Source organism: Pinus tabuliformis, chromosome J (assembly GCF_031772625.1).
Source record: "Pinus tabuliformis cultivar Carrire ecotype Pingquan chromosome J, CPIR1, whole genome shotgun sequence".
NCBI lineage: Eukaryota > Viridiplantae > Streptophyta > Pinopsida > Pinales > Pinaceae > Pinus > Pinus tabuliformis.
In genome coordinates, this window is record NC_142295.1 from 39369646 (window position 1) to 39387690 (window position 18045).

Genomic DNA, 18045 nt, shown 5'->3' on the forward strand with positions numbered 1-18045 from the left:
GGATGCCTGCTGGCAGCAGCGGCTCTGCTTATGGTATTGAAGTTATATCTTATCGTCAATAATTATTATAATACCCTTTTCTTATTTTTCTTTTTATCAGAGAAGTTATTTCCTTAACCCTTTCCCTGTTTTGAACCTTTATGCATGATAAATTGTTTTATGATCAATCACATCATTTTCAGCTAGAATACCATCAGCAAAGCATCTTTTTAGCATATTGTTGTCCTTTTTCGTTTTGCATAAACTATCATCACTCCAAAGCGTCCTATCTCTTATTCATAAATATCTTTACACACTTTGCTCTCAAAATAACCATAACTTTCACCGTCCTATCATTGATAAGTGTACTCTGCCTCCCTTACTGATATACTGTTCATTCCATTGCCTTGCCGTCAGCACCACCCCTTTCATATGCTTTATGGTTATGGAACCCATTTTCCAATTGGAGGGGGGAATGTATGCATTATGGGATTGCATGCGGTATGATTACTGCACTTTGCCATACCTTGTTGATTTGAGTTTTTCTAATTGCAATTTTGCATGCATCTTATCTGTTGATATTCAAAGCTAACCCTATGGCTTCAAGAACATTGTATGCACAAGTATGCTTTGTTTACAGGAGAACAACAAGTATGGGCAAAATTCTATTCACAGCATGACCGCACTATTGCAACTAACAGACGTGGCTCGAGCAACTTGCGAACATGACCAACTCTTCAGACATTATGTGCTTACCTGGATTCCACCTTTTGCATCACTTTCAGCACCAACTCTGCCTACATCAGCTTCAACAACTGCCAGTATTTATATGTCATTCCACATTTTTTGGAGGTAAAACTTGAGGTAAAATTGCATAGTTTTCTAATTTATTATAAATTTAGGAGAATCTACTGAAAATCCATTTTGAGCATTATTTGTCATCCTTCATTCCACATCTTTACCACTTTCCCTTTTTCAGCAGCATATCATTTCCGAGTATGGGGGAGTGTTCCTTCATTTCTTTCTTATGACCATGTCATTCATATTCTTTATCATCCATTGCTATTCTTATCCATTCTCAACACCTCCCTTATTTCATGTTGTTTTACACCAAGCATAGAATTCTACAGCTGGTAGCAACCACCTCTCTTTGTTTTCTAGCATCGCATGAGGACATGCTAATTTTTCAGAGAGGGGGAGGAATTGCTATACATGATGGATGTTTTCTACTTTCTTCCTTATTTAAGGCATACAATTTCATTTTTACACAGTGCAGAAATTGATTTCCACATATTTTTAAAAGCTATGAACCCAATTCTTGTAATTTTTGGAAAACACATACGTATCATTAATACAAATCCACACAATTTCAAGAAATAGTGGTTCATAAAATTTCGGAAATCATGCACTCTCACTTACAGCCATTTTGTTTATATCTCATGATCCGTGCACCAAAACACTCTGATTTTTGGATCATAGAGACATTCATGTATTGTAAATTTACTTGCAACATTTCAACAAAATCTGGTTTGTAGTTTTGAGAAAATGCTTAATGAAGTTTGCTGTTATCTATATCATATTTTGCTGCAACTTCATACATATAATTGAATGTCAATGTAAAAATTGTTATGCCTTCATCAAGATTACTAAAAGTGAAGGAAGAATTCATTTGTTCTATCCATTTCATGAGCTGAGAGGAACATATTTTTTACTGCTTTGTTAACACATAGCTTTTGTCTTTGGGTTGCATGAGGACATGCAATATATTCAGTTTTCGTTGCATGAGGACATGCAATATATTGAGTGTGGGGGTGTGTAGAGTCGATAATATACCATTATTATTGTCACTTGTGAACGTTTATTTCACCCATTTCTACCATTCTTCATCATGCCATTTATTATAATTTATCATTTAAATCCATTTTATAAATAATTTATGCTCTCATGGATGAATATTATTTATTCTCTTTTATTTTTAATAAATTGATTATTATGCATTATTTTATCAATGATAGTTCTAATAAGTTGGTTGTAACATCATTTGCCATTCTTAGCCTCCAAAGTAACTTCCAGATTGAAGATTTGATTTTTAAATCAGCCAACTCAGAAATTCGCTGGTTTAAGGAGTGACAGTTTTGCGGTTAAGATTCTGAGCAAATGAAGACGAATTTCGAAAATCCGGAACATGGGTTTTGTCCAGAACGGGCCCAATTATCTTCAAATATAACAGATTTCCCAAATTCGGCTTGTACAGGGAGAAACGCAGGGTTCTTTGAGCACGATTTTCTGAGATTTGCTGTTGCGGCCGCCCTCCAAATCTTAACTGCAAAGCCAAAATTCGCCTTGATCTGGTTGATCAATTGGTTAGGATCCATCCAATTCTGTAAAACAAATCATTTTGTAATTATCCATGCTCTGATATTTCTCTATTTAAATGAAACCCAAAATCAGAGACGGGGGAAGAGGACTGTTTTTGTAATTCTAAGTTTCAAAACTCAGACGATCGAATCTCTTTGGGAATTAGTGTTGCTGTATTATCATTGATGCGTTAATATAAAAGGCTTGGCATTTACTTTCTCCCTACATCTGAAATAATTTACGACGGTGCCATTGGAAGCTACGGGCCCAGCTCCAACGGACACTTGCCGCTGTTGTATTATATGGTAAATTGCGTGTGGTTTGTTCATTTCTGTTATTAAGTAATCTGATACATTCTTTATATGTGATATACTATGCCTCATTATAATTGATATCTGAAGGAGTTCTTTCTCTCATGTCTCTGCATTGTATAAGTGGATCTATTCGAATTGCATTTCTCAGCTATTTCCGTAGCGGAACGTTGGTATGAATGTTACTGTTATCCGATCCATGTGAAATAGTATTTGTGAGGCTTGGGGACAATGTTCCTTCGTTCAGAAATATAGTTATATCATTCAATACTTTCAGATTGCTATATTAATGTAAATCATGTACATACGGGTGATAGTTGTTATTTTGTAATTCATTAAGGATTGCTGTTCCATTTGATTGCTGTTGTTTCATTTGATTATTGCTGTTCCATAATTCATTTGTAAATATCGTCTCATAAAGTAAAGTTCATTGGAATTGCTTTTGCCGATTGTTATTTGATTGCGGAATGAGAGTTCAATTTTAACTCGCGAGATTTAGTTCTTTTAGTTGCTGTTTCATTTACTGCTTTCCATTTCGTTTCATGCTGCTTTTTGCCATTCCTTTTCCTTGCATTTATTGCTTTAGTGTGGGAGGAGGGTCAAGGCTGTCGTGAGACACAGCAGACGCTATTATGCTCCCAGATCCATGATCCATACTCTAATTCCTTTTCCTTCATCAATTTCTAGAGGATTGAGTCATTGCTACCATATCCTCGATTGATGGTTGTTTGAATGAATGATTTAGTTTCTTGCTGTTCCAATTAGATTTCTTTTTCAAGCGTTCATCTATTTTTGGGTTTTAAGCACTATATTGCACAACATTGCTCTTAAGTAAATAGCCGCCTTAGACAGAGTACACTCTTGAAATAAAAAGTCGTCCCTGGGTTGATAATTAATGTGAGGTAATTAGGAGTTCACAAGACACCTTTTTATCGCTCCACAATATGTGAATCATCAAGAAGGCCTAATTACCTCTCATAATAGTTGTAATAACACTTATTAGCTAATGCATTCATTAACCATTCATCAACAAATAAAACATATCAAGAGCCATAACTAGAACCTATTATGAAACCATGCTTAAAACTATCCTATAACCAGAATAATAACCATGACAGAACAACCATAAAGCCACGTAATAAAAAGTGCAATTACTCATAAAATACAAGAGGAATAGAGATCTTATTAACATATGAAAAATCCAACCAAGTCAGGCACTTCCACGTACCACCCGACCATAGATTAAGCTGAACCAAATATTGCTTTTAGCAAATCACCCTCGTTCCATATTCCAAGCATGAATGTTGGACTCAAGACAAAACAACCATGGATTCCTAGATATTAAACCACCTCCACCCTCAGGCTTTACTGCAATCCCGCCAAAATCGGTCAAGTGATTACTAGGCCCAAAACCAATACATAAACAACCAGCGCTTCCCGGAGATTAAACCACCTCCACCCTCGAGATTTACCACAATCCCACCAAAACTAGTCAAGGGATTACTAGGCCCAAAACAAGCTTGGATGCCTCAAAATTTCTTCACTTATTCCTTGAGGAATTTGACCATCTCCACCATTAGGGTTTACCTCAATACCACCAAAACCGGACAAGGGATTTCTAGGCCCTTGGGAATTTTCCTAAGACCACCTTACTCGATTCCAAAACCATTCGATAATCCAAAGATCAACCAAATGAAAGAACCCCATCACACCGTGGCTATCTGTAAATGGCAAGGAAATATTAATACCACTGTCACATCGAGAAAAAACCATGCCAATGACAACAAGAGAACCAAATACATGTTGATAAATATAGGGCATTAGCATTAGGTGATTTCTCTTCGATTAGTGACAACTTGTGAGAATTTTTTCTTCTTATATTAAAATCTTCTTCTTGTTAGATTATTAGTGTTCTTATTCATCAAACAGTAACCAATGCATGAACATAAATAGACAAGAGACACAGAATGTAGGCTATGATTCAGGAGCACCTCTCACTCTTTCAGAGGAAAACCCACACAAATTCTTCTTATAGAGATTCCAATTGACAAATACCAAGACCAAGACCCTTGACCTATTATCCACTTCCAAGACCAAGACACTTTCTCTATGACTGTATTCTCCTTCCTCCTTTCGGTTCTTATTACGCATTGAGATCATCTCCTTTATGAGCATAATGTGATAGTAACGAACTGTAGACATACTTGAGATGGCACTGAACCATATCACTCTATTGTTACCAAACTATCCTTACTGCAGCAACACCAAAACACTGTAATACTTCACTTAATAGAAGCTCCTTCATATCACTAAACCATGGTTTCTATATATCATCTAGCTGTGGTATAAATACCCTCATCTGAACTGTATCTTTATGTTGTAGCATTGAGACCTTTACCCAGAGATCTGAACTTCTCATTGTCATTGTCTATCTGAAATCATAGAGAGACATATCCGAACTTCTTCACTGTGGAGATCTGAACTGTATACTGTGACTGGCCCAAAACAAATCCTCGCTGTCCCTTACTTACTCTTCTGCGTTTAGTATGAACTGTTATTCTTTCTATTGTCTGAATTTCAGAGCTCGACTCACTATCTAATGCGAAGAGCCTTTACATATGTTTATAGTGGTCCCCACTATAAATAAGCCGACATGTATTTATGAATAGGTGTGTCTCCATAGCTTGAAGCTGACATGAGATATTTACTTCATCTTGAAGTTGAGACGAGGAAGAGAGCTAGTGCTTTGTCATTGGAGGGTTCTATAGACTTATATACATTTGACACAAGCCCAAGAAGGGCTTCCCCATCCATGACATTGACTCTGACTCTAATGATAAATCCTAAGGTTCTCAATGGGAGCCATCTAGATAAAAACTCTTTCTCATGAAACCCATGAAGTAAGTCATTACAAAAATAATTTTATTATCATTTACAAAGATCATAATTACATGTCATTATGAAGATCGAACCTAGTTACACTTTTCAACAATACACACATGCATGTACCATGCATTCACAAACCAGCTAGGAAATCACACATGAAACTTGTTACCTGCAAATATTCCTATTGAAGTTGATTGTTCCAAATTTTCCTTTCTTGTCCCTTTCTTTCCTTTGCATTCTTGTCCTTCCTTTTCTTTCCTTTCTCCAATGCTAGAGTGCTCCAAGAATGCTCTAATTGTGCAATAGTATGAAATAATAGAGAGAGATTCCCAACTAAAACCGAAAAAAGGTTGTGAATTCATCCTTAGAATCCTTTTTATTATTAAGGCCTCTATTTTCTTCAATTTCCTCTAATTTTCCTCTGTGACCTTTCATCTCCCTTTTCTCCTATTTTCCTTTATTTTCATAAATAAAATGCCAATTAATGCCTCTTTTCCTTTGCCAATGCTTTTGTCAATTTCCTTAGCCATGATAAACCAAATGAACGCCCACTAGGATGTTTTTCCCAACATTCATCTTGGAATATGTGTCCCGTGACCTTGGTCTTATTTTTCCTTTATTAACTTCATTACATGAACTTTTAACCTAGGGTTGTTATAGACCCTTCCCCCTTAGGGGAACACCGTCCTTGGTGTTCTATGACACCTATGACCAACAAACTGTTGAAAGCCAAAAAATATTTCCCATGGAGCTTTATAACTTAACTTGTTGCAGTATTTATAATGAACAACCTATTGAAAAGCAAAACCAACATGACAAACATGACACCATGACAACCATACCACTTATTGGATTTTATTGTAGTATTTACAATAACAACCATATATAGATATGTACATATACCAAAACTCCTTTGCCTCAATCAACAAAAAAAGAAAGATACATAGATCGCATCTAATCATCTATCTCCCATGTAGCTTCATTGGGCCCAAAGTGCTTCCATTGCACTTTAACTTCCTCGATTTCTTGGTTTTGGGGCATGAGTTGTTTCCATTGCAAAATTCATTGAGGTTTCAGCTGGAATTTTCCTTCTGGATCCATCTATAATACAGACCAATTAATCACATGATAAACATCTTTCACATATATTTTGAGCAATGAAACCTAGAAAACATCATGTATTTTCATTGTCAGAGGCAATACAATTCTATATGCCATTGGTCGAATCCTCTTAAGAATATCGAAAGGCCCACAATACTAAGGTTCCAACTTGGAACATGACCCAATCCTCAAGGAGCTCCTCTTGGGCTTGATGCACAAGTACACATGCTCTCCAACCTGAAACTCTTTAAATTCCCTATGTCGATCTGCATAACTCTTTTGTCTATCCTGTGCTACCTTTAGATTATTCTTGATAAATTGCATTTCTTGTTCCATTTTTGCCAACATGTTCAGTCCTATAAGTACCTTATTCACTGGATCACTCCAACTGATAGGAGTATTACAACTCCTCCCATAAAGTGCCTCAAACAAACTCATCCTCAATGACTCCTGATACCCATTGTTGTAAGAAAACTCATCCAATGGAAGATACTCCTTCCACCTCCTCTGTTGGTGCATAAAATACATCCTCATCATGTCCTCTAGAATCTTGTTGACCTTCTCTATCTTTCCATCTATTTGCGGATCATAAGTTGTACGAAAGGAAAACTTTGTCCCCAAACCTGTAAACAACTCCTTCCAAAACTTGTAAGTGAACTTGGCATCTCTATTAGATACAATATTCTTAGGAATACCATGTAACCTCACTATCTCTTTAATGAATACCTGTGCTACCTCACTAGTTGAATAAGTATACTTCACTGGAATGAAGTGAGCTACCTTAGTCAACTTGTCAACTACAACCATGATGAAATCATGTTGTCTAGTTGTCTTCGACAAAATTGTGATGAAATCCATGGAAATGACCTCCCATTTACATTTCAAAATCGAAATTGGTTGTAGTAAACCACTTGGATGCTTACACTCTTCTTTTACCTATTGGAAATCCAAACACCTAGCAATGAACTCAACTACCTCTTTCTTTAGATTCAGCCAATAGTAGAATTTGTTCAAGTCTTCTGATATCCCGGATGACCTAAATATGGCTTAACATGAAATTTTTGCAAGATAAGCTTCTTTATCTCATTGTTGTCTGAAACATAGAGCCTATCCATAAATATGACCAAACCATCGATCATGAGATGATAATCCACATCTTGTTCACCTATAACATGTTATTGTAACCTGTGCTTCAGCTCCTTGTACCTATCATCCTTCTGTCCTGCCTGTAAGATTTGATATTGTAAATCTATCCCATATGTACTCATAGTTGCTATGTGATTTACCTGTACTCTTCTGCTAAGAGCACCCGCAACAATTTTTCTGTATCCTTAATGTACCTAATATCGAAGTCAAACTCACTGAGTGTATCCAACCACCCAGATTGTCTGACATTCATATTAGGTTGGTAAAATAAGTATCTCAGCTCACTGTGATCACTCATCAACAAAAAAATCCTGCCAAGAAGATAATGCCTCCACATCTTCAATGCATGAATGATCACTGCCAACACAAGATCATGCATCACATAGTTTAAATCATGCTCATTCAATTTCCTTGACTCGTAACATACAACCTGTCCCTCCTGCATCAAGACTCCACCAAGTCCCCTCTTGGTAACAACCTGCATAGTGCAGGCTGCAGTAAGTAGTATTGGGGGATGCTAGAACCAGGTTTTTGCATCCAGAAGCCTGTGTGATGTGTTCCTGCATTCTACAAGGCTTAGATCTAACTTCGCACACCTCTAACGCTTCCGAATGGACACCTACTGTAAATCTACTTAAATGACTTCCATATCTTCGCGAAGGTTCCTAATTATACTTATCATGCATAAAGATTACAGTTCTATTACTTTCATGCAGTAAACAAGTATTAATTCATGTGAATCATATCATAGAGAAAGATACATAAACTTTGCAGAAGTAAATAATAAGACACAGATGCACCAAATTCAGCTCAAAACAGTCTTTATTAAGTATAATCGTTAAATTACAGACTTCTTTTCCCCGTGCACTCAGTTACAGGGGCCCGTGCACTTAGCCCGCAGACTTACCAAGGTCTTCGCGCACTCAGTTGCAGGAGCCTTCCCATTTCGCCTAATTATAGGAAACAAACCTTTCCTCCCTTAGCACGTTACCCTTACAATGATTATTCTTCAAAAATTACCTCTTAAGACTCTCTATGACTCGTCTATATATAGCATTTGCTTTACAATACCATGGTCCACGGACCATGGGTTCTCTAAAACTCTCTATCACCTACCCACCTAAGGGACTAAAGCCTCTTTAAATTCTACTAGCTTCACGCTCCACTTCCACATTTCATGGAGACTTTACATTCTCTACAAAAAGATATCACAAAATTTACCAAAACTTTGACCAAAATGACCAAAATGACCCCAGGGACCCCTTCCCAACAGGCCCCCAACACAAATTGGGTGACTCGCTGGGTGTTTTCATCTATCTGTACGCATAGCAATCCCTCTAGTAATGATACGACTCTGAGATCTAGAGTCCTATCTGTCTCTAGCATAGTTGTGCTCGCTTGCTGCAGCATCGCTTAAATCCTGCTCGCCTATCCCACGCTCACTTGAAGTCGTCCCGTTTGAATCTGCAACTCACACAAATCATTCTAAACATTCCCCAACATCTATTAGTATTGTTGTTCGAATTGTTTCCACAACTCTGTCGTCGTATCGCGGACCTTATCTCCAATCTCATCCAAGTCCCCTTCTATGAGGACCATTGCATTAACATGGGAACGCTTATCAGACTTCTGCTTCTTCCTGGGTCCATAAGTCGTCTCTTTTTGGCAATTTGTTATTCTGAAAGGAGTTCTTTGTTCCTCACCACCAACTCCTTCCCCCTCAGACCCTTCTTTATCCGCAGTATGTTGAGAAGAAGACTCATCAACTTCCACTATGGTCTCCTTCACAGTGTGCTCCTTTTCAGCAACTGTCTTGGTAGCAACTTCTTTATTTTTCTGTGCGGCTATTTCTTGGGCTGCAACCTATTCAACCTCTTTTTTCTTCTACATGGATGTAGTCTACGTGAGGGAACTCACTCCGCCCTTGCTTGTGCCCACGCCAAGATCTGTGGGTTGCATACACTCCCCTGGCCATTTCCCCACAATTTCCTAGACATTTGCGTCGATTACCAGGTACAACAATTTGTACCATACCTTCTTAGGATCTCATTGTGCGTGGATAGACACATTGTGAAAATCCACCTTAAACTTTGCATATGCCTCCAACTGCTCAAACAGGGTTGTTGACAGCCTCGGCCTCTAACTGATCACCATGTGGAGCTCCATCTATACCAGCATCCATAACATCTTCATCTCCATGACCCTTTTAGGGTCCTTTGTTGCCCATAGTGAAGCAAACTTCACAGCTTCTGGTATGTCGTCATCCTATGGAGGGAACTGACTATCTTCTGCCAGCCTCCACGCAACTAGGGAAATCAGCAACAACAACCATGCATAGTGGAATGCCTTGCCATCATCCTGTGCTTCGCGGCAATTGATCAAAAAATCTTTGTAGACGTACTGCGCCGAGTTTTACTACACCCCCTTCATGCATTGGGCAGCAAGTGAAATAATTGGTGCCGGAACCTCGTCCACACGACATTTTCTCATGACCTTGCACACCAAAATCTGGGTGACAAACTGCATTGCCTTGTCTGTGATTGAGTGGATGGAGTATCCATGCGACTTCTTTACTAAGCCAAACTCGCTCTTCATTTTGTCTACGAGTTTCTTTTCCTTGGCCTTACCTCCAAACTTTTTGGCTAGATCCACCCCTTGGTAAGGAAACCTTGTGATATGGTGGATTAACATATATGTAATGGAGATGGGATCTCCCAACCAGAGACACCCATCATGAACCAACATGAGAAATTGTTGTACATAGACCGTATTGATAGTCATTTTGTTGAAATGCAGTACCCATAGCATATTCAACAATCCAGCCTTCTCAACCCTTGCAACCCACTTCATAGGCTCCAGCTACACGACTCTGGTCTCCTCATAGTATATCATGGCCAAATACTTGTTTTTTTCCAACTACGGAAATTTCTCATGATCCGCCAAATCCCTATCTTCCATTTTAAGCAGAGGAATGTGCCCTAAGAGTGTGCCTTCAAATACCACCATTTTCAGCAACAACAGTGTAGAGACCATAAACTTGCTGGAATCTGGATCTTTCGGGACCTTCTCTTTGCTTTTTCACGGAGGGATATACTTCGAGAGCCTAGTGATAGGCTCTCTCTCTTCAACCTCCAACTCTCCTCCAACTCTTCAACCCATTCACGAAGCTCTCCTTCATGAAGATCCAAGGGTTCATGTGGCTGTTTCGACTTGTCCATCTTCCCTCTCTGTCGAATCTCAGTAGGGTTCTTCCTCGGTGACTGCCTCACTGGAACAAACTGTGGTTTCTTCTATTTCTCCTTAGCGGCAGATGGTTTACGCCTAGACGACCTCAGCGCCGTAGGCACAGATGGTGTGGCTTCCATTGCTAACTCGATTTCAGGGGCTGCGGTTTCAGAGACAACGACTTTAGAACTTGCGGCTTCTGTGGGGTTAGTGTTATAGACATTTTTGTGCCTTACAGCTATAAGCATGAAATGTCCATAAACCAAGGGATCCTAAGTCCCTAAAAGTGTTGTTCCAGCTCCTAAAGAAACAAGGTCAACAAATTACAGCTTCTCCCAGAAGTTCTCCACCAGAAACTGCTCAAAACTAGTCAAAACAGGATCATTTCAAGTGCTCCACTAGCTGGCTGCGTTGCAAAGCACCCAAATACACTGGCTAGGTGCGTTGCAACGCACTTGAATGCACTACCAGGGTGCGTTGAGTGGGAAATGACAAATGGCAGAGTCATTCAACGAGGTGGAGAGACAATGGAAGCTTCCAGAATCTTCTCCAATGACACTTGCCTCACTGAATTCGACCAGTGATGAGTAAGAGGCTCTCAGTCTCCAAGTGGAAGCAAGAACTGACAGAGAGAAGCCACTAATCAATTCATGAGCTGACTCATCCTCTTTGCATACATCTATATATGGATCCCTCACCAAGAGATCCAGAGGCTGGAATTTTGTACATTGCAGAGAATTGCTGTTGGTTTTGTGATAGATATCAGAGTATTGGGTGATTTATGCTTTGTTGGAGGTGAAGAAGGGATTCTATGCTGGGAGGTTGATGCTGGATCAGGAATCATCGGTTGTAACTCCTCCTGGATTTTCTTGTTTTATCAATAAAACTACTTGAGTTTCTCCTACATGCTTGTATATCTGATGTGTGTTATATTTGTATGTTTAGCTTAAATCTGATCCTAAGCTTTTTATGAACATAAATCTATGTCTTTGTGTAGTTTCTCTCTTCTGTGAACTTGCAGGAACTTGGTGACGCTGGGCAAGTGAGGGAACGGATAGCTGGGAGCTGCCAAAGAGAAGAGAGATTGGATCAAAGGACTAGCGCAAGACACAGGTTGGTTCATCCTATTCATCTTCGTTTTTAGTTCATAAAGGAGAATACAAGAATAGTTTTTCCTTGTTTGTTTCTGAGGTCTCTGTCACAACCCAGTGGGATAGGGTCGTTCTGAATAGACACTTTTCCCGAAAACAAAATGGCGACTCCGCTGGGGATCGTGTCTAGTTAGTTTGTTTGTGTTTCTATTGTTGTTCATCTCATAAACTTAAGAGTAACGAATCGAACTGCATTTGCCATTTACAAATGCAAAGTAGACATCTGCTACTCTAGTCCATTCACTGGGCCTGTTTATGATCTGAACAGTTGACTCACAAATGATCTGATTACCCTTTGTGATAGCTCTTAAACCTCTTGTAAATCAACCCTCTGATTGTGCACTATTGATTGCTTTTACCCGGCCAAAAACCATAGATTAAACTGCAAACCGTGACCCAGAACCCAGAGAGAATTCTCGTTTCTGCTTCAGCGCAGGCTCTGTGAAGAGACTCTGCATTTCAGCGCAGTTCCCGAGAGGGCTACCTGCGTTGCAATTCAGTTTCTCTGTGTAGCAGGTGCGTTGATCAGCCTAGCCCTGCCTAGCTGAGGTTCTTTGCTCACTTTTTCCAGTTTTGCCTCTGATTTTTGCAGCCTGTGATCAGTGTGTTTGTCTATTTAAAAGCCCCTTTTCTTTGCCTTAATTCCGCCTCAGTTGTATAAAAGAAACTGTATTTGTTTTTGTGTGTTTGTTACGTCATTTACAGTTTCCCATTGCAAAAGTAAACTAGTCATACTGTCGTCCTTAGATCTAGATCTGTCGTAAGTGTCGTTTTTGATCTTAGGAGAGAGTTTATTTGCTATTGACAGTTGATTACGCTTTTACTTTTGCCTTTGGCTTGAATTTGTGAATTTCTAGTGTCGAAACAAGTGTTTACTTCAAAATCATAAAGTGTCGTAATCGTCTCCACCTTTTGATTTCGAAAAGAAGCTTGTTTGTGTTTTTCACTTGAAATCAAATTCAAATTTGTACAACTTTCTTTTTAGGCATCAATATTAAGAAAGTGAAAAACAAATACATGCACAAGTGCATTTGCATATTGACAGTTTGTATGGCTTGATTTAGGAAAAGTGCATTTACAGTGTGCTCTTTTCTCTTTGAGAAAAGATTGTGTCTTTCTTTTCCCCTTGTAGCTAGGATTTTCATTGCTGAAAAGAGATAAAAGCTTTCTTATCATCTTTAGATTGCATTTTAGGAATTACATCTACATCTCGTGGTGAACCCAAAAGGCAAACTTCATAAGAAAGATCAACCTAAAATAAATTCAATGAACTTAACAACGCTTTGTAACTTAACACACAACATCTAGAGGTCTAGGCTAGAGACGTATTCTGGCGTCGTAAAGCCTGGTAACTGTTGTCCTCACTGATGGTTGGGTTATTCCTCCACTTTGAGACGATAAGTGCCAGTACGGACTTGTCCTCCCACGTACCATCGAGTATATATTGGGAGACCCCTATAGGCATAAAACCTTTATCCATAGCAAGCCGTGTCGGCCGCCCTACTAATCGCAATGCACCGAACACAGCATTCGGGAAGATTGATTGCCGTACCCTAAAAAGTATTCTGTGGTTTTGCGATTGGTTTGGCACTCCCTCTATCTAGACCTCCAGAGCAGTCCCTTTCGTTCCTTTTCAGACTCCTTAACGGAAAAGGTCCATCTGAGCACTTGTCACTTCAGGCTCATTAAAAATCGAAGGAGACTAGAGTCATCTTTTGTTTTTTCTCGACTCTTTAAAACTGAAAAAACAAAGTTGTGTCAAAGCGTGTTAAAATTTATTTTAAACGGAATATTCATACCCTTTTCCTGCATTGATCTTTGGGTTGAGAAAATGGAGCCTACCAACCAAGGAATTCCCCTTGGTGGAAATGCTAGTCCCTTCTCCTCTTGGGGAGATGTTGGTGCGCCCCATATGGCCACATTGTTGCTTCCAGGACTGACAATTGGCTTGCCAGTATGGCTCTTCTCAACCAATGTCGTTCAGAACACCACTATTCCTGAACAATCGAATCAGCAATTAGACGAGTCCAGAGTTACCCACCAGCCTTCTACTTCCTCTAATTCTTCCTCTCCTCCTTCCTCTTCGCTTGACGGGACTGGTAAAGCTAAAAGCCAAGTTCCTAAGGAGAAGAAGGAAAAGAAGAAGAAAGAGAAAAAGAAGAAGGAGCCAAAGGCGAATAAGGGAAAACGAGTGTCGTCTAATGAGAATCCACACACAGCACTGACCAGGCCTAAATCGCCATGTGTCATTTGTAGAGGAGACCACTTTCACAGAGATTGTCCTTGCATCCCCCGGATACTAAGGGACTGGTCTCCTCGTTTGCACAATCCGGTGTCATCAACCTCTGGAGATCATGTTGAAAGCACACCGTCAACTAGTGAAAGTGAAGCCCCAGGACAAAAAGGGAAAGCTAGATTTCCCTGTAGACTGTGCGAAGGCGACCATGCCCTCCACCGTTGTCCCTTCTTAGACGAGGCTAAAAGAGTTTTGGATGATCGTCCGGTTTCACCGTTACGACTTCCTCCTGGATATAAAAAACTCTTGCCGAGTCCGTCACTAGTTGAGAACCCAGCTGGCCCGCTCAAGTGGTCAGCTGAAGCGTCTATCATTGAGGATAAACCAACTGAATCCATACCAGACGAAAGTCAAAAGGTCGAGGCGGCAGTTGACCCGGTCTTGCCTTCAGAGGTTTTATCTTCGAATGATATAGTCACTGAAGAGAATAAGGATGACACCGTCCAAATTCTCTTCATCAACACAGACTCCGACGAACATGGGGGCAATCCACCCATTCCTTTACCGCAGGAAGGAAGTTCGTCAGAGCCATACCCGGCCGTCTACTCGGTCCCACCTCCAAGCAACCTAGTTGTATCCTTCGACTGGAATCAACTAGGCAGACCCCGTTTGCCAGCAAGCATACCATTCTGAATTATCGTTCAAATATATAGAATGGTCATGGCTGGCACCATCATAGATGAGGGGGCTTCTGTGAGTATCCTTTCCTCTATTGCTTGGAAAGCGCTTGGTTCGCCATCGCTGTTTCCTGAAATGAGAAATCTGACGGGCTTTGATAAAGGAACCAGTCGACCTTTAGGGATCCTTCCTGATGTGCCCATAACATTGAGAGGGAAGACAGTTCGCATGAACGTCATGGTCGTTCAAGGGCCCTTGGATTAAACCTACTCCTTAGACGAGACTATATTTATTGCATGGGAGCCATCGTCTCCTTTAGAGTAATGTGTTTTCCGCGCGAAGGAAGAATGGTCAAGCTCGTGGACCAGCTTTCATTTCCCGGATCACGCATAGCAAATAGTCATATACCATCCCTAAATGGTCTCTTCACTCAAGAAATGTCTCAAGTCCCAGTCCGTCCTCCTGATGAGCACGAGTAATTCGGAGGGATATGACTGAAACCCAGGGGGCATGCGTCCTGTTCTGCTTCGGCAGGAAAACTTCGGGTATAGAGTAGGTTTCCACGGGAGAATATGACTAGTCCGTACCCCGTCCGTGATTGGAAGAGGGGTTGTTCTAGAATAAGATTCTCTTGTCAAAGTTATGTGAGTTGAAAGACGGAGTCACTCACCTTTGTTTATCTCGGTAGACATCGCGCAAGAAGTGTTTTGTTTGCACCGCAAATAGAGCAATCTTTGGGTAGCCTGTAAGAGGTAGGCCTCTCCTGATAGAACAAATGTTTTGTCTGCAAATTGAGGGGTAACTTTGAAACTCTATTTTATACCTGGGGGCATGCAAGCAAGGGGCAGCTATTTATTTTTTAAATTTTTAGGACGTCTAACCCTTTAAACTCGTAGGATGAGTCGTCACCGAACTTGCATAAAGAGAGGATGTGGGGCAAAAATCTAAAAGTTGCCGTTTTTATATGAGACATTCTTATCATACGACTGGATTAATCGAGCAGTTTTAGCGCATAGTTCAAGCTCGTTAAAAAATAAACATAAGATCGAGCAAATGTTTCCACCCGCGTTTAAGCTCGTTAAAAAATGAACTATCCTCCGGTAAATAACCACCGTGAATGAAGCATTTTCAGCCATTAAAGCCTTGGTCGTGTTTGCACCGTTACCTCCACTTTTCCATTGGCCGATCGTTCACCTCCATTTGATTGTTTACCCATTTTGAGGAACAGCTGCGAAGAGTGATTTCACTAGCCACCCTGGTGACACTGCCGTGATTGGAGAGTTCCAAACCTTACCTGGAATCAGCTGCTACCCGTTTTATCACTCGTTCCTCAAAAGATGAGTCTTCTTTAAGCTCTTTTCATCTGACTCGTAAAATATGAAAAGATTGCCGAGTTTTGGCCTACCAGCTCGTTAAAGCGACAGGAAGTGCTATCCCTCCTCTAGATTTTAATCTTTTTGGACCTGAGGGATTATTGCACAAAAAGATCGAGCGCTTGTTTTGTTCGGCTCGTTAAAACTATCGAAAATTCATCCCTTCTGTATTGTTTTATACTTTTTCGGACTTAAGGGATTAGATGACGAAAAAGGAACTCCGGAGTTATCTTTACATACCTTTTCAGACTCCCTAAAAAGGAAAAGGACCGAGTTATCTTTGTCGTTAGACTCGTTAAAAAGATTAATAGCGACAAACTTGTCTTTAGACGAGAACGAGTTTCACTATCGCTAGGCTCGTTAAAACATAGCGATGGGTTTGCCCGAAGGGCAAATTATAGAACAAGAATATGTTATCCTCCTCAAGCTTGACAAAAATAAAGAGGTATTGGTCAGAAATGACTGGGGAAAAATTGGGAAGAAAACTCAAAGAAACTTTATTGGTAGCAAGTCGCTCTTGAACATGACACTTCCACTCCGTGCCAGAGTCGGGTTGGGTTGTTTCATTCACCGGTCACATCACCATGGTCACGCCATACCATCCACATTTGGGGTAAATGCTACCAATCCATCACATAAGTGTCGCCGACATGTTCAAGAGAAGTCATCCAAAAAAGTCACCCGTGTCCCATCCACTACCATACATTATACTTCATTCTTTCATGACCGCCACCCTGAACCGTATATCACCAGATCATTTTCACCTCCATCAAAATCATTTGCTCCATTCTGTGTCATCGATGTGGGATTCATTAAGGCCCTCCTTTGACGGATCACTTCTTGTCGACATCAGCTCATTATCCAAGAAGTTGATCTAGGAACACCCCTCCAGTACTTTGAAGCTTGCATGCCTCAATGGCAAGTTTCTCACTTCCGGCGACAGGTATACATCAATGACCTTCGACCGAAAGATTTTGCGTGGTGTTCGACGCCGAGTCCTTTATTCACACCACGTGAATTTTACTGCAGTACCTTGAGGGTAATTATCATTATCGGTGATTCCTCTCGCGCTTGTTAACAGTTTACATCATTGACTGGTAATCAAGCGATGTCTTTCCATGTTCGAATTCAAAACATTTCTCACATGGATCGACTTGTACTTAGAGTGAAGATCGGACGAGATTGAAGACCCCGGATCTAGTTTCATCCATCCGGGCTGCGATATATATTCAGGAAAAATAAAGACGTTGAAATGTACAGCATTGCAGCACAGATAATCATCCTACCAAAAGGATGATGACTTCATCAGAATCATCAGTCTACCATCAGACGATTGTCTGTCCTATGTACATGAAAATGAATTTATAAAGCTGAGCATGGGAATGCCCGCCTCAGCTAGATCATGAAAACAGTATGAAGATAATGTAATGTATTGTATTGTATCTTATTACAGGTCTCCTCCCCAGCATCAGAAGAACTTCGGATCCTCCTAATAAAGCATTTCACCCGATAAACGGCCTCATACTTTAGGGGGAAACTGTTATAGACATTTTTGTGCCTTACAGCTATAAGCATGAAATGTCCATAAACCAAGGGATCCT